Source organism: Chiloscyllium plagiosum, unplaced genomic scaffold, assembly GCF_037043375.1.
Source record: "Chiloscyllium plagiosum isolate Xiang-an unplaced genomic scaffold, Cpla_swu_hap1 HiC_scaffold_10, whole genome shotgun sequence".
NCBI lineage: Eukaryota > Metazoa > Chordata > Chondrichthyes > Orectolobiformes > Hemiscylliidae > Chiloscyllium > Chiloscyllium plagiosum.
This window is the reverse complement of record NW_028270148.1, coordinates 91,785,317-91,803,993: the sequence shown is the minus strand read 5'-3', so window position 1 is coordinate 91,803,993 and position 18,677 is coordinate 91,785,317. Positions and strand designations below refer to the sequence as shown.

The 18,677-nt window shown below is 43.9% G+C and overlaps 1 protein-coding gene across 3 annotated transcripts in view; it reads right to left on the bottom strand.

Annotated features, from left to right (window-relative positions):
* The window catches only part of sos1 (son of sevenless homolog 1 (Drosophila)), a 301,150-nt gene that overhangs the window by 188,408 nt on the left and 94,065 nt on the right, over positions 1-18,677 (bottom strand). The window lies entirely within an intron of this gene.

The following is an 18,677-nucleotide window of genomic DNA, read 5'->3' as shown; positions in this document are numbered from 1 at the left end:
GGCATGCAATATGCCTTCTTGACCACGTTATCCACTTGCATTGCCACTTAGTGAACTGTGAACCTGTATGTCTTGATCCCTCTGTCTATTATGCTAGACAATATTCTGCTAGATACTGTATACTTCCCTCTGACATTAGATATACCAAAATATATCACCTCGGACTGACCCCTTTGGATCATCAGACATCCAGTCACAAAAACACCCTTCCATCTCTACTCCATCTTCTATGACAAGGTAGATCTGCATCCACCTTAACAGCCCAGCAAGGATCCCATGCAACTTCATCTTTTGTAGCAGCCTGACATAAGAGACCATGTCAAAGGCTTTGCTAAAGTCCATATTGATAACATCTCCTGTGCTGCTCTTAATCATCTGTCACGTTAGAAAATTCACATCATGTTTCAGAGACATGACCTTCCTCGCACAAAGCCATACTGTATATTGTAAATAAGTCCATATTTTACCAAATGTGAGTAAATCCTATCTTGACGAATCTTCTCCAATAATTTCGCTATCACTCATGAAAAGTTCAACAGCCTGTAATTTCCCAGATTATCCCTGCTGCCCTTCTTAAAGAAAGGAAGAACATGGGCTATTCCCCTGGGATTTGGGACCTTGCCTGTGACCAAAGTTTTGTACAAGGACATGGAACGTCCCGGAGGCTGAAAATGTCATGTATACAACATCGAGAAAGCAGGTCATATCACCAGTAAGACTACACAAGCAGAAGAGAGTGACCATGGACCCATGACCACCAGAAACAAGAGAAAGCATGGGCAGGCAGTACAAGAGTGGCCCATGGTCATTCCCCTCTTAAGTAGATACATCATTTTGGATGCTAAGGGGGATGGCCTCTCAAGGGAAAGCAGTAACAGCAGCAGCCAGACCAGTGGCACCATGACTGGCGCTCTTGTATAGCAGAGAATCTTGAAGTGTACGTGAGCAGTGAGTGATAGTGGATTCTACTGTCAGGAGCACAAGCGTTTCTGTGGCTGCAAGCAAGACACCAGATTCTTGTGTTGCCTCCCTGGTGCCAGGGACAAGGATGTCTCGAACTTGGCACAGGATATTCTGAAGGGGGAGGGTAAGTAGCCAAAGGTGGTGATCAATATTGCTATCAACAACACAGGCAGAGAGAGAGATGAAGTTCTGCAAAGGGAGTTCAAGGGGGTAGTTCGGTAGTTGAACAGCAGGTCCTCTAGAGTTGGAATCTCAGGATCATTTCCTGAGCCACATGCCAGTGAGTACAGGAACAGAAGATAGTACAGTTAAGTAAGTGGCGAAAGAGCAGGTGCAGGAGTTGGGGGACTTCAGGTATACGGATCATTGGAATGTCTTCTAGGGCACATGGGACCTATACAACAAAGACAGGTTGCATCGAAACTAGAGATGCACCAATACCCTTGCATGGAGGTTTGCTAGTATCACTTGGAGATAAGGGGCTGCAAGGCCAGCAAGCAAAGGAGGAGTAGAAGATTCAGGCCAGTTAGACTAAGAGAAAGAACTGACAGAGGGAAATTACTGAACATATTGGGACGATCAGTCCGCTTTAATGCAAAGAGTATGACATAGTAGGCAGATAAAAGTAAAGCTTGGATTAATACATGATGGTCTAGCTATGACAAAGACTTGGTTGAGAGGGGGACAAGACTGGCAACATAACATTCTGAGATTTACAAGTTTCAGGCATGATGAAGAGGGACGTGGGAGTTGTGTTACTGATTAGACAGAATATCACAACTCGGAGGGAGGACACCTTGGAGGCTCATCCAGTGAGGCCATATGGATAGAGTTCAGAAATAGTAACTGTTCAAGCACTTTTACTGCAGACCCCCCCACCACCACCCACCCCAGCAGCCAGTGAGTGATAGAGGATGTAGGCTAGGTGGATTAGCCATGGGAAATGCAGAGTTATAAGGATAGCGTAGGAGGATGTGACTCGGTGGGATACTCTTCACAGGATCGGGATGGACTCAATGGACCAAATAGTTTGCTTCCACACTGTAGGGATTCCATAATATGTCGATAGATTATGAAAAAATGTGAAAACTGAAGGCTTGTTGTGCTAAGTGATTAACTTTCATTGACTAGGACTCACTTGGGATAGGGGAGAACTTGTTACTTGCATCCATCATGGTTTCTTACAACAACTAGTCCAACTGGAGAAAGCACTATACTGAACGCGCTATTGGTGACCAAAGTTTCACTGGGAGAGCATTCGGAGAAAGTGACTAGAACTCCTTGCGTTTTAAGTTACTTAGGTATAAAGATAAAGGTAGTGCTTAGGTGAAAGCACTCAACTGGGGGTGGGGGGAGCGGGGGGGGCAACATTTTACAATAATGGGCAAGGTTTAGGGAAATGCAGACAGGGTTTGTTTGAGGGCAAACCCACATCTGGTATGTGGGAACCTTTTAAAGGCCAGTTGATTAGACTTCAGAACTAGTGGGTTTTTCTGAAAATGTAGGATGAAAATAGTAAGATTCAAGAAACTTGGATGACAAGAAAAATTGCGATATTAGTTGAAAAGATTGGGGAGGCATATGTAAGGTTCAGGAAACCAAAGACAGACAGAGCGCTTGAAGAATACAAAGCTGGCAGAAAAAAACTCAAACAAGGATTTAGGAGGATTTAAAGGGACCATGAAATGTCTTTCAGGAGAAAGTGAGGACTGCAGATGCTGGAGATCAGAGCTGAAAATGTGTTGCTGGAAAAGCGCAGCAGGTCAGGCAGCATCCAAGGAGCAGGAGAATCGATGTTTCGGGCATGAGCCCTTCTTCAGGAATGAGGAAAGTGTGCCAAACAGGCTAAGATAAAAGGTAGGGAGGAGGGACTTGGGGGAGGGGCGTTGGAAATGTGATAGGTGGAAGGAGGTTAAGGTGAGGGTGATAGGCTGGAGTGGGGGTGGGGGCGGAGAGGTCAGGAAGAAGATTGCAGGTTAGGAAGGTGGTGCTGAGTTCGAGGGTTGGGACTGAGACAAGGTGGGGGGAGGGAAAATGAGGAAACTGGAGAAATCTGAGTTCATCCCTTGTGGTTGGAGGGTTCCTAGGTGGAAGATGAGGCGCTCTTTCTCCAGCTGTCTGGCGATGGAGGAGTCCAAGGACTTGCATGTCCTTGGTGGAGTGGGAAGGGGAGTTGAAGTGTTGAGCCACGGGGTGGTTGGGTTGGTTGGTCCGGGTGTCCCAGAGGTGTTCTCTGAAACGTTCCGCAAGTAGGCGGCCTGTCTCCCCAATATAGAGGAGGTCACATCGGGTGCAGTGGATGCAGTAAATGATGTGTGTAGAGGTGCAGGTGAATTTGTGGCAGATATGGAAGGATCCCTTGGGGACTTGGAGGGAAGTAAGAGGGGAGGTGTGGGCGCAAGTTTTGCATTTCTTGTGGTTGCAGGGGAAGGTGCCGGGAGTGGAGGTTGGGTTGGTGGGGGGTGGGGGGGGGACCTGACGAGGGAGTCACAGGAGTGGTCTTTTCAGAACGCTGATAGGGGAGGGGAGAGAAATATATCCTTGGCTGTCGGGTCCAACCACCTCCAACTTCATAGTCCCACAACCCCGCAATGCCTGTTTCTACCTCCTGCTCAAAATCCACAAACCTGACTGCCCCGGCCGACCCATGTCTCAGTCTGCTCCTGCCCCACCGAACTCATCTCTGCATACCTCGACACGGTCCTGTCCCTCTTAGTCCAAGAGCCCCCCACCTATGTTCGGGACACCACCCACGCCCTCCACCTCCTCCATGATTTTCGCTTCCCCGGTCCCCAACGCCTTATCTTCACCATGGACATCCAGTCCCTATACACCTCCATCCCCCTTCACGAAGGACTCAAAGCCTCCACTTCTTCCTTTCCCACCGACCCAACCAGTACCCTTCCACTGACACCCTCCTTCGACTGACTGAACTGGTCCTCACTCTGAACAACTTCTCTTTCCAATCCTCCCACTTCCTCCAAACCAAAGGAGTAGCCATGGGCACCCGCATGGGCCCCAGCTATGCCTGCCTCTTCATAGGATATGTGGAACAGTCCATCTTCTGCAGCTACACTGACACCACCTCCCATCTTTTCCTCCGCTGCATCGATGACTGTATCGGCGCTGCCTCGTGCTCCCAAGAGGAGGTTGAACAGTTCATCCACTTTACCAACACCTTCCACCCAGACCTCAAATTTACCTCGACCATCTCAGACTCCTCCCTCCCCTTCCTAGACCTCTCCATTTCTATCTCGGGCGACCGAATCAACACGGACATTTACTATAAACCGACCGACTCCCACAGCTACCTAGACTATACCTCCTCCCACCCTGCCCCCTGTAAAAACGCCATCCCATATTGCCAAATCCTTTGTCTCCGCCACATCTGCTCCCAGGAGGACCAGTTCCAATACCAAACAACCCAGATGGCCTCCTTCTTCAAAGACCGCAATTTCCCCCCAGACGTGGTCGACGATGCTCTCCACCGCATCTCCTCCACTTCCTGCTCCTCCGCCCTTGAGCCTCGCTCCTCCAATCGCCACCAGGACAGAACCCCACTGGTCCTCACCTACCACCCCACCAACCTCCAGATACATCGTATCATCCGTTGCCATTTCCGCCACCTCCAAACGGACCTTACCGCCTGGGATATATTTCCCTCCCCTCCCCTATCAGCATTCCAAAAAGACCACTCCCTCCGTGACTCCCTCTTCAGGTCCACACCCCCCCACCAACCCAACCTCCACTCCCAGCAACTTCCCCTGCAACCGCAAGAAATGCAAAACTTGCACCCACACCTCCCCCCTTACTTCCCTCCAAGTCCCCAAGGGATCCTTCCATATCCGCCACAAATTCACCTGCACCTCCACACACATCATTTACTGCATCCACTGCACCCGATGTGGCTTCCTCTATATTGGGGAGACAGGCCACCTACTTGCGGAACGTTTCAGAGAACACCTCTGGGACACCCGGACCAACCAACCCAACCACCCCGTGGCTCAACACTTCAACTCCCCTTCCCACTCCACCAAGGACATGCAAGTCCTTGGACTCCTCCATTGTCAGACCATAGCAACACGACAGCTGGAGAAAGAGCACCTCATCTTCCACCTAGGAACCCTCCAACCACAAGGGATGAACTCAGATTTCTCCAGTTTCCTCATTTTCCCTCCCCCCACCTTGTCTCAGTCCCAACCCTCGAACTCAGCACCACCTTCCTAACCTGCAATCTTCTTCCTGACCTCTCCGCCCCCACCCCCACTCCAGCCTATCACCCTCACCTTAACCTCCTTCCACCTATCACATTTCCAACGCCCCTCCCCCAAGTCCCTCCTCCCTACCTTTTATCTTAGCCTGTTTGGCACACTTTCCTCACTCCTGAAGAAGGGCTCATGCCCGAAACATTGATTCTCCTGCTCCTTGGATGCTGCCTGACCTGCTGCGCTTTTCCAGCAATACATTTTCAGCTCATGAAATGTCTTTGGCAATCAGGATCCAGGAAAACCCCAAGGCTTTTTATACATACAAAAGGAGCAAGAGGTTGGGGAAAGGATAGATCCACTCAAAAACAAAGGAGAGAATTTTTGAATGGAGCTGGAGGAACTTGGTGAGGTCCTTGATAAATAACTTCACATTGGTATTCACAAAGGAGGAGGACATAGTGGACGGTGAGTCTCAGTAATGTTATGTGGCTTTTCTGGACCACATCAAGATTTTTTTTAAAAGTGGTGATGTAGGATGTTTTAAAAGGTATAAGGGAGACAAGTCCCCAAGACCTGATGGGATGTAGCCCAGATTGCTGAGGGAGGCAGTGAAGGAAATTGTTGGCGACTTGGACAAAACATTGGTATCCTCTTTCGTCACAGGAGAGGACCCAGAGGACTGGTGAAGAGCCAACAATATTCTTTTGTTTAAGGGTAACAGGGATAACCTGTGAAATTAAAAAGTCTCTTAGTAGTTCCAAGTCTTGTGCTAGGTTTACTACATATCTATTCAGGATCACCTACCTGAGTTTATGACCACTGGGTACCAGTTTCCAATTAGGAGTGTGTTGAGATTTTCAGTTGGGGAGAAGCTTGCTGAAACAAAGTTGCCCAGTGCAGCTCTCCCATTTCTGGAAAACAACCTTGCCCTGAGTTCAGTGTACTATTTGGAGCTCTGGTCTCACACGAGAAGCCTTGGCAAGACTTGGCCAATTTCCTGAATGATTGGAGCTGCATCTCTAGCAACTACAGAACATGTTCAATGACATCCATCTATGCATGCAAGAATATCACACTGACAGCCATCTCAACATCTCAAACCATATTTTTCTGTCTTCGAAAATTAGGACTTTTTGGCCAAGTGCTATTTTGCAGGTCAACCCTCTGCAGAGAGGAATCCTTATATTTCTGTTCACTGTGTATGCATGAATGCATGCGTGAACATCGGTGTTTTGGATTTTTGAGAGTAAACAATTACATTTTCATTTCACAAATTGGGTACGTTAACTGGTTTTGCACCTTTGTCGAATAAGCTTCATAACAAAATCATAATCGTGCACTTACTAAAGCAATCTGGTTGGTGGATACTTTTATTCCAACTCCAGAAAAAAACATACATTTGACCATTTCAGCAGCTAGATAAAAGAACTTAGCAGATCACAACATAAATGGAGTCGTGACATGAAAGAAAAACTGTATTCCTCCCATCTTGTTGTAATTGTAATCAATACTCTACCATGCCCATGCTGAGCACTAAGTGGAAAGTGAACCAAGGACAGCAAGGTCCTGGAATGCACTTTGGGTCAATGTCTTCAATGTCCATCACCAATAGTGGCTTGGTAGCACACTTGCGAACTGAATGCTGAAAGGGAGGGAGTGGCGTAGTCGTATTATTACTGGCGACCAAGGTAATGCTCCATGGCAAATAGCAGAAGTTCAATTTTTTTTTAAAATCTGGAATTACGAATCTGATAGTGATCATGAAATCAATACTAATTGTTGGCATTGGTTCATTAATGTCCATGAAGGAAGGAAGTTGTCATCCTCATCTGGTCTGGCCGACTGGTGACTCCAGACTGACAGTAATGTGGCAGCCACTTAACGGCCTTTGAGGAAATTGGGATGTAGGCGTTGCTGGCAGGCCAAATTACTCAACCTTACCAACAAATTTAACATAAAGGTTGTCTAACTGGGCATGCAGCTGATAGTGAAAGAACAAATACAAAAAAGAAAAAAAGACCTATTCGATCTGGCACAACCTGTTGCAGATGCAGTTGTCCACGACAGCATTGGTACACATAACTGAATAGTCATACAGTCACAGAGATAAGACGTACAGCAAGGAAACAAATCCTTTGGTCAACTCGTCCATGCAAACCAGATATCCTAAACTGATCTCGTCCCATTTGTTTGCACTTGGCCATATCCATCTCAACCCTTCCATTTCAAATAATCATCCAGATACCTTTTGTTGTAGTTGTATGAGCCTCGACCACTTCCTCTGGCAGCTCATTCCAAACACAAACACCAGCCTCTGCGTGAAAAAGTTATCCCATAGATCCCTTTTAAATTTTTCCTGTGTCACCAGAAACCTATGCCCTCTAGTTCTGGACTCCCCAACCCCAGGGAAAAGACCTTGTCTATTTACCCTATCCATGCCCCTCATGATTTTATAAACCTCTATAAGGTCACCCCTCAGCCTCCGACGCTCCAAGGAAATCAGCCCCAGCCTATTCAGCCTCTCCCTATTGCTGAAAACACTCCAACCCTGGTAACGTCCTTGTCAACCCTTTCTGAACCCTTTCAGGTTTCACATCGTTCAAGTAGGAGGAAGACCATAATTGCACACAATATTCCAAAAGTGGCCTAACCAGTGTCTTGTAGAGCCGCCACATGACCTCCCACCTCCTGTACTCAATGCTTTGACCAATAAAGGAAAGCATACCAAACGGAACTTTCACTATCCTGTCTACCTGTGACTCCACTTTCAAGGAACTATGAACCTGCACTCCAAGGTCTCTTTGTTTAGAAACACTCCCTAGGACCTTACCATGAAGTGTCTAAGCCCTGCCCTGGTTTGCCTTTCTCAAACGCAGCACCTCACATTTATCTAAATTAAACGCCATCTGCCACTCCTCAGCCCACTGGCCCATCTGACCAAAATCCTGCTATACTTCGCTATCCGCTACACCTCCAATGTTGTCAAAACAGAAACAAGAGGCTGATCTTCACAGTGAGAACACTAGCTATCAGTGTGGTACTACTATCTTGATAAATGGAATAAATTAAAACCAGATCCAGCAGTTCAAAATATCCACAAGGCACTGCTAGGCAAAAGCACCCTGTGGAACAGTATTCCCACCAATCTCTCATCTCACAACATGACCTGGCATACCTGTTACTTCACCATTACCAGCAGGCCAGGGGATCAATTCGGTTCTAGGAAAAGTCAAGTGTAGGACAATATTCCACGTAGTACCAAGCCTAACTAAAAATGACATCATTCTTTCACTGCAATTCTGACCTGAATAGCAGGAGTAGCATGTTAGTCAGTTTTTAGCCAACTTATCCCAGAACAACGAAGCACACTGGATACACCAAGGAATACAGGATGTGACAAGATCCCAGCTGCACTTGTGCAGATATGTGCACCATTACCAGTTGTGCCTTTAATCAAACTGTTCCAGTCAACGACAACACTAGCATCTAAGCAATAGAATGGGAAGTTACCCAAGAATATCCTATCCACAAAAATTAGTATAAATTCCATCTAGCCAATTACTTCACCAGCAGTCCATTCTCACTGAGGGCACGTCATTGACAATACAATCAGACAGCATTTACTAGGTAATAATGCAGGGCATGTCCCAGTACAAATCTTCAGCTACTTCATTGATGACCATCCCTCTGTCGTCAGGTCAAAATTGACAATGGTCCTGGGTAGCTGCACAGTGCACGGCATCATTCACAAATCCTCAGATACTGAAGCACCAGGACAACACTCTGGCTTTAGCTGAAAAGTAGCATGAAACATTCATATCAAATTTGCCAGGCAATGACCAACCCCAACAAAAGAAGGCATACCTTACTTAACATTGTTATTGCTGAATTTCCCTCTAGCTACAACCAGGATGCCACAATGGTCAAAATCGTAACTGGACAAAATGTCTAAATACTATTACAAGAGCAGGTCAAAGGCTGGGTATTCTGTAATGAGTAACTTGTCCTGTAAATTACAAAGCCAGCCTTTCATCTGTAAGATACATGTTAGCAGTCAATGGGTGAGCACAGTTCCAACAACACTCAATAAATTTGACAACAGATAGAACAAAGTGCCCCACCCTTTATCTTAAACATTCATTCTCTCTACCACTGGCACCATCTATACCATATGCATGGAATCAAATCACCAAAACCCCTTCAATAGTACCTCCCAAACATATAACCTTTATCACCAAGAACAGGAGAAAGAAAAGCAGATACAGCTACAATTTTCCCTCCAAATCGCAAACCTTCCTGGCAAGCAAACAAATCTGTTTACTCCCTATTATCAAAGGAAAGTCAAGTAACTTCGCAACAGTTCCATGAACATAGCTGCATCAAATAGATTGCTGCTAAAATGTTAGAGGGTTAATTTGTTCTGCTGACCTGCGAGAAATTGGATGTCTCGGGTAGAGGGTGGTATGTTTCTCTGTCTTGCAGGTAGAACGTTAAAAATTTACATTGCCATCTCCTGCTATTCAGAATCACTAACAACACTGTAGAGAAGATTCTAACCACCCCCTGCAGTTTTTAAAAAAAATTTACACCAGATCTTGCCCTTAAGGAATGATCTAAATCACATTATTTCTCGAGTGGCAAGTGACTATGGGGGAAGTGGCGAGAGGTTGTTATGTGGGCATTACTGACTTATTTAAAATTTTGTACAATGGAAGAACTTGGTTTAGAGAAGATTAGATTTCTTACAGTGTGGAAACAGGCCCTTTGGCCCAACAAGTCCACACCGACCCTCCAAAGAGCAACCCACCCATTCCCCTACACCTAACACTATGGGCAATTTAGCATGGCCAATTCACCTAACCTGCACATTTTTGGACTGTGGGAGGAAACCGGAGCACCCGGAGGAAACCCACGCAGACACGGGGAGAATGCGCAAACTCCACACAGACAGCTGCCTGAGGCGGGAATTGAACCCGGGTCTCTGGCGTGTGAGGCAGCAGTGCTAACCACTGCGCCATCGTGCTACCCATCTTGGTTAGAAGCACTCTTCTGACACAGCCTCACAAACATTGTGAAGAGTATTAAAGGTTCTTCCAAAAGCTTGTACTTGCTTAACAAATTTTGGCTGCTCACAAAAGTTGGCGTAGTGCAGTTGCATCAAGTGTGTAAGAATCTCAACAAAAAGAACCTCACAGCAGCGATTCCAAGCAACAGCCCAATGATACTTAAAGTCAAAGTCAAATCAAGGATGGGCATTAAGCGCTGATCTTGGTCACAAAGTTTGTTACGACAAGTAATGCAAGCCAACATTAATTAAAGCACTAATTTTGACAAAAAAATGAATAAGTTTAACATGGAGAAAAATGGGAGCATGAGTAAAACAAACTTATTGATACTGGCACATTGTCAAATGAAGAGATGTCATAAAACTAACATTATGAAAAGTCAATGGGTTGATACTTATTCCTAAATTCACTCACATGATGTGGACATTATGGGCAAGGCCAGCATCTATTGTCCATTCTTAATTGCCTCAAGGGTAGTGAAGAGTCAACCACATTGCTGTGGGTCTGGAGTCAGATGAAGACCACACCAGGTAAGCACATTGTCAATATCGGAAAGATCAATCAATTTATGGTCATCATTAGACTTTTACATATTTTCTTTTTGGAATTCAAATTCCACCATCTGCAATGGATGTTGATAGTGAGGGTTTCAGTGGTGGTAACACAATTGCATGTCACAGTGTAGTGGTTAGATTGTTACCTATTAGAAATGTTCATTGCCTGGCATTTGTGTGGCATGAAATGTTCATTGCCGCTTGTCAGCCCAAGCCAAAAGAGTGTCCAAGTCTTGCAGCTTTTGGACTCGGACTGTTTCAGTATCTCAGGTGTCATGAATGGTCCTCAACAGCATGCAATCATCAGGAAACATCCCCATTCCTGGCCTTATGATGAAAGGAACATCATTGATGAAGATGTTGAGCTTACATGATAAATCAAAATACTCTGTTTTATTTGAAGACTGTGGAACATTAAGGTAACTCGTGATCAATAGAAATTTTGTTCAGTTTGCCATCTTGGGACATATTACGAGAAGTTCACTAAAATACCAAGATTAGATGCTTGCATAAGATGCTCACTTATTCAAAAAAGTTCCTGGAGCAATAAAAGCAGAAAAAATACATGAGACTCAATTAAATGAAGTGTGTGAAAAACTAGAAACATCAGATTGAAAATCATGAGCAGTAAATATAAACAGAAGACAACAATAATGTTTTTATTGATATAGATGTTGGGATCTGGACTGGTCTCTTCAAAAAAAAAGTTGGAAGTGGATTTCATAAATAATTTTGAAAGGAAATAAAATAGATTAGATGATAATGTAGAACCTACAGGATTATGGACAATAGTCAAATTAAACACAATGGCCCTTTCAAAACAGCCTAGGCAGACACGGTGGTCCAAATAAATCTCTTTCTCTACATTAAATTTCTGTGCAGCTTAACAGACAACACGAATTCTAGATAGTATGAGATGGAAGCTTGTGTGTTTGAATAGTTTATTAATTCCCTTTTTAAACAGGAAATAAGCATGACTTATTCCTGGGTAATAATATTTTAGTTTTTATGCATTAAAACCATTTGATTCAAAGAGGATAAGAAATAAATATTTAAAGAAACCTATTATCTCATGTTTTACCTGAAGAAAACCTATCTCGTAGCAAGAAATAAAAAGTGAAACTAGACTAAAAAAAAGCAAACTCCAATTGTTGACTTCAGTCATTGTTTACACAGCTGCTGTACATTAGTCAAGTATTATTTATTATGTAATGAGAAATGATTAATCTGATAAAGTGAGAGTCCCTTGTTTTAAATCCACAAAGCTTTGAGACTTCTAGTTGGATAATAACTTTAGGTAATTGCTCGATGAGCACAATTTTGACAGTAAGGCTAATTATTTACAGAGGGTACAAATACGACCTCTCTTGTCCATTTAAAAACAGATGCTGCCTGAACTTCACAAACGAATTTCTTTTAATTGAAAGTGCTGTGTTTTTTTCCAATCCAAGTGAAAGAGGGTAAAACATGTTATCAGCTCTGATATTTAAAATACAGAAAATTTCCAAGAACCAATCATAATTAAACAAGTATTTGCAGTGATGAACTCAAAAATTTTAAAAATCTTACTGACAGAGTCAGGATCTGCACAATGTATCAGATTCTTGACCTTCACCTCCCCCTGTTGTCCGATTGCAAACCAAATCCACCATGGCATCTCTTCAGTTCTCCTTCATGATACTGCAAACCTTAGGGTATCAAGTGCCCCTGCTTAAAATTTTCTGCAGTAGTGAGGGCACTGCTAGATCCTAGCACTAGTTCCTATTCTAACCCAAACCCAGGTGGACAGTTTAGCGCTGCTACATCTCACATCCACCGATTGTCAGATAGCCACATCCAATCCAGTTGCTTTCTATCAATATACCCGAACAATTTGAGGCACATGTGTGTTTGAAAGCCATTTAATTATTAACACAAGAATAACCAAAATGACTAACTTACACCTTACACAGGAGAAGGTTGATAATTCTATGTCCAAAACATCAATGAGTGGCAACACACATGAATTTAAACAGCATTTGATTTCTGTAGCTACGCCAAAGCATGGGATTTTTTTTACTCTTATTTGTGGGACTTGGGTGTCGCTGACTAGCCAGTATTGATAACCCAACCCTATCTCCTTCGAGAAGGTGGTGGTCAGCGGCCTTCTTGAATCGCTGCAGTCCACTTCGTGGGTTGACCCACAACACTGGTAGGGATGGAACTTCAGGATTTTGATACAACTGTGAAGGAACGGAGGAGTATTTCCAAAGTCAAAGTGGTGAGTGGCTTGGAGGGAATCTTGCAGGTGGTGGTGTTTCCAAATACCTGCTGTCCGTGTCTTTCTAGACGGAAGCGGTCATGGGTTTGAAGGTGCTGTCTGAGTATCTTTGGTGAATTTCTGCAGTGCATCTTATGGATAGTACACACTGCTGCTACTGAGCACCAGTGGTGGAGGGATTAAATGTTTGTTGATGTGGTGCCAATCAAGCAAGTTGCTTGGATGGTGTCAAGCTTGAGTGTTGTTGGAGTTGCACCCATCCAGGCAAGTGGGGAGTATTCCGACACACTCCTGACTTGTGCCTTGTAGATGGTGGATAGACTTTGGGGTGTCAGAAGTTACTCACCACAGTATCCCTTGTCTCTGACCTGCTCTTGTAGCCACCGTGTTTATGTGGTGAGTCCAGATGAGTTTCTGGTCAACGGTAACCCAAGGAGGTTGACAGTGGGGGATTCAGTTATGGTAATACCATTGAATGTCCTAGGGCAGTGGTTAGAGTGTCTTTCTTATTGGTGATGGTCATCATCTGGCATTTATGTGACATGAATGTTGCTTGCCACTTGTTGGCCAAAGCCTGGATTTTGTCCAACTCTTGTTGCATTTGAGCACTGACTACTGCAGTACCTGAGTCGTCGTGAATGGTGCTGAGCACTGTGCAACCATCCCCACTTCTGATGTTATGACAAAGGGAAGGTCATTTATGGAGCAGCTGAAGTTGTTTGGGCCAAGAACAAACAACTCCTGCAGAGATGTCCTGGAGCTGAGGTGACTGACCCTCTATAACCATCTTCCTTTGTGCCAGGTATGACTCTAACGAGCAGAGTGTTTGCTCCTCGATACCCATTGATTCCATACTCTGTCAAATGCAGCCTTGGTATCAAGGGCTGTCTCTCTCACTTCACCTCTGGAATTCAACTCTTTTGCCCTTCTTTCAACCAAGCCTGTAATGAGGTCAGGAGCTGAGTGGCCCTGGCAGAACCCAAACTGGACATCACTGTGTATGTTGTTGCAGAGCAGGTGTTTCTTAATACGACTGTTGATGACCCCTTCCATCACTTTACTGATGGAGAGTAGACTGTTTGGGCAGAAATTGGCCAGGTTGGATTTGTCCTATTTTTCATGTACAGGACATACCTGGGCAACTTTCCACATTGTTGGATGGATGCCAGTGTTGTAACAGTACTAGAAGAGCTTGGCTAGGGGACCGGTAAGTTCTGCAGCACACGTCTTCGATACTACTGCTGAAACGTTATCAGGGCCCATTGCCTTTGCAGCAACCAGTGCCTTTCGTCGTTTCTTGATATCACATGGAGTGAATCCAATTGGCTGAAGACTGGTATCCATATGCTGGGGACCATTGGGGGAGCCAGAGATGGATCATTCACTTTGCACTTCTGACTGAAGATTGTTGCAAATGCGTCAACCTTGTTGTTTGCACTGATGCGCTGGGTTGCTCCATCATTGAGGATAGGGATATTTGTGGAGCCTTGTTTAATTGTGCACCACCATTCATGACTGGATGCAGCTGAACTACAGAACTTAGATCTGATCCATTGGCTGTGGGATCGCTTAGATCGGTTTATCACTTGCTGTTTATGCCGTTGTGGCACACACACACACAGTCTTGTTTGGTTGACACCTCATTTTTAGGTATGCCTGATGCTGCTCCTGGCCTGCTCTCCTGCACTCTTCAAAGAGCCAGGGTTGATCCCCTAGCTTGACGATAATGTTTGAGTGGAGGATATGCCAGGCCATGAGATTGCAGATTGTGCTGGAGTACAGTTCTGCTGCTGTTGATGGCCCACAGCGTCTCATCGTCGCACAGTCTTGAGCTGCTACATTGGTTCAAAGTTATCCCATTTAGCACAGTGATCATGGCACAAAACACAATGGAGGTTATTCTCAACGTGAAGGTGGGACTTCGTTTCCACAAGGACAGTGCAGTGGTCACTTTTACCTAAACTGTCATGGACAGATGCTTCTGCAGCCAGCAGGTTAGTAAGGATGAGGTCAAGTATGTTTTGTTCCCTCTTGTCGGTTCCTTCACAACCTGCCGCAGAGCCAGCCTAGCAGTTTTACCCTTTCGGACCCAACCAGCTCAATCAGTAATGTGGCTGCCGAGCCATTCCTGGTGGTGGATATTGAATTCCACCAGACTACATTTTGCAACCTTACCACCTTCTGTGCTTCCTCCAAGTGTTGTTTAATGTGGAGGAGTACTGATTCATCAGCTGAATGAGGATGGTATATGGTAACCAGTAAGAGGTTTCCTTACCCATGTCTAACCTGAAGCCATGGGACTTCATGGGGTCCAGAGTCGGTGTCAAGTATAATGTTAAAAGATTAACTTGGAATCTCTCTCTGGACATTTATGTAATATTAAAGAGTTAAACTGCACTGAGTGAGCATTCTGGATGTGAGTGGGGACAACAATCATGCAAGAATATGGATGACCATCCATTGTAATTCACACTTTATTTAGACATCCTTTGCTACTACTCCACTGCTATTATCAAGTTAAACTATTAAATCTCTTCCAGCTAGAAATGCTTTCTGGCCATCCCTTCAAGCTCGGTATGCAGCATCTGCATTGTCTTGGGGAACCACTGAGTCAGGAAATTGTCTGCATAACAATTTAGTAGGATTAGGGCATTAGCATTATGACCGAGAATGACCTCATTCTGCCATTGTACCTGGGGTAACTGGTGACTGTACGTAATTGGTGCCGGTGAGTAACTTGGGGTTGCCATGAGTGGCATGTAACTGTGGGGGAGTGGCCAGAGTATCTGTAAGCATAGTCAACTGGTCTATATAAAGGGGATGTGTTTTCTTTGTTCAGGGCCTCACTTTGACTCAGCCTTGCACACCTGCGAGGGGGGGTTCAAAGGGGGTCACCTAGCTTGTATAAGCTTTAGCAAACTTTAACTGCTGAAGTTGGTATGTGCAAATTGCATCTCACGTGCGAAACCTCGGGAAAAGGACTAATACAAGGACTAACTTAATACAAAGACTCCCAGGTCAACTTCCTCCCTACTGCATACCACTGTGCCGCCACCTCTACTGGGTCTATCCTGCTGGTGGGACAGGACATATCCAGGGATTGTAATGCTGGTGTCTGGGGCATTATCAATAAGTATGATTCTGTAAGAATGACTATGTCAGGCTGTTGCTTGACTAATCTATTAGTGAGACAGCAATCCCAATTTCGGCATTATCCCCCAAATGATGGTAAGGACGACTTTGCATGGTCAACAGGGCTGTTTGTGTTTTTGCCATTGTCTTTTCTCGTTCCAAGGTCGATGCTAGGTGGTCCATCCAGTTTCATTTCTTTGTTGTGACTTTCTTGTGGCTGATACAACTGAGTGGCTTGCTCAGCCATTTCAGAGGGGAGTTGAGAGTCAACCACATTGTTGTGGCTCTGGCATCACGTATAGGCCAGACCAGGTAAGGATCACAGATTTCCTTCCCTAAAGGACATGAGTGAACCAAATAGGTTTTTCCAACAATTGGCAATGGTTTCATGGTCATCAGTCAACCCTTAATTCCAATGGCAACAGATGCAAGAACATGATCATAAAACAATGACCAGTTTTTCTATGGGTTAAGTATTGCCACTGGCAGTTTTTCTTAAATACTTGCTGGGGACCGAGCAATTAAGCAAGCTGAAGTGAACAGATTATGCTTATGTAGATCAACCATGAAAATGTGATAACTGATTTATGATCCTATTACAATGGAAACAATGGTATTGTAAGTCATAGTCCAATTATCCCTGGCCTCTGGTCCCATTTCATCAAAGCACCAAACTTGATTTTGACTTTCCACATACAAAAAATTGAGACACAAAGCTAAATTATAATATTAGTTTGTAGGTTTTTATATCCACAAAGCTAAACTGAACATAATTGGCAAGCATGACCAACATTCAATAATATTTGACCTTGAGCCAGGAGATAGCCTTCATACAAATGTAATTTCCTAGTAATTTCTGAGAATCAGCAAGTAACACAAAATATGATCATGTCCAAGCTACCCAGTTGAATGAAAAGCTAATTCTGAAATCTGGGGCTTGTCATCCTCCTTTATATGCCTAAAGTAATTTAAGGAAATAAACTAGGCTTCATGCTGCATTTTAACAGTCTGACTTTCAAAAAAGAAAAATCAAACTCAGCTGCAGAAAAGTATTTTGAACAGCAATGTAAAATCTGAAGCTTAAATATGACCATAAACTCAAAAACATATTTTGGTTTAAACAGGGAGACAGTTTGTTGCTAATATCATGGCAATGAGAGCCAGAAAGATTTAACTGTAGGGCATTGAGAAAAATTGAGATTATAGACAATGCAGAAAATAATTAACTCAAACAGTTCCTATAAAACACATTATCTGATCAATGGTCTTACTGTATTTCACATTTAAAGTCTGGACAAAGAAAAATAAATTATCAAACTGCTAAAAGAAGGCAACACATAGCTGTGAGCCTCAATGTAGTTATTCTATAGGACAAACTAGATAGACCAACTATGTGCGGAACTGTGAGGGTGACAAGGTTGAGAAACGTACTCTGGGCATGTGAGATGAGTGTCCACCATCAAGAGTGGCTCAGCAGCAGCACTACTAATCAATCCGGTCATGCCTTGCTGGAGCTGTCCATGGCTGAAAGCAGCACAAGATAGCCGAAAGTGGTTCTCAGTTGACTTAAAATAACTTATTTAGTGCAGTATTCAAGTAAACCACAAGTTAATGACAATTACAGCTTTGTGGACAGAATGTATCCAAGGTAACAAGATTACGATTGTACATAAAGGTTCCTGTTGCAAACACACAGCTGCACCTTTTTTAAATGGAGACATAGCTGGATAAGGATATCCTTCAGTATGCTGATAGAAGAATCCCTTACGTAGCTGATTTGAAGTAAGATCTATCATAAATAGGTTTACTTCAGTCAATCCCAGATAATCACTTAGAAATTTTGAATATGCATACATAATTCCCTTTAAAAAACACACACAATAAGCTTTAAAAAGATGCCACTTAAAATCCTCTGGATAAGACAGCCAAAGACAGTAGACAGGGCCCCACTCTGCTCTCAGGGAGGACTGAATTAGAGGCGCAGAAGTGAAGAGCATTGGAATGTGATTAAATACAACATGCATTGTGAAAGCCCCAAGGGTAGAGACAAGGGTATCTGGTAAACATCATGAGGTCATGAAAGACTTAGTGTTGCCCATAAGGCTGCCCAAAGACCATACAGTCACAAAATTAATTTGATGTATGTGCAAGAAAATTCTCTTATTCAATATATGCATAAACCGACAAGAGAAAGAGCAATACCTGACGTTTCCTTGGGAAATAAGGCATGGCAAGTGAATCAGATGTCAGTAGAGGAGTACTCTGATACAAGTGATTGTAATGCTCTTAGTTCAAAATGGCTATGGAAAAGGATAGAACTGATCAAAAAGTTAAAGGTCTAAATTGAAGTATGGCTAACTTTGATGGTACTAGACAGGAACTTTCAAAAGTTGATTGAGGGAGGCTGTTTACAGCTAAAAGGGATAGTTGCAAAGTGGGAGGCCTTTAAAAATGAGATAACAGGAATTCAGAGACAATATGTTCCTGTTAATAT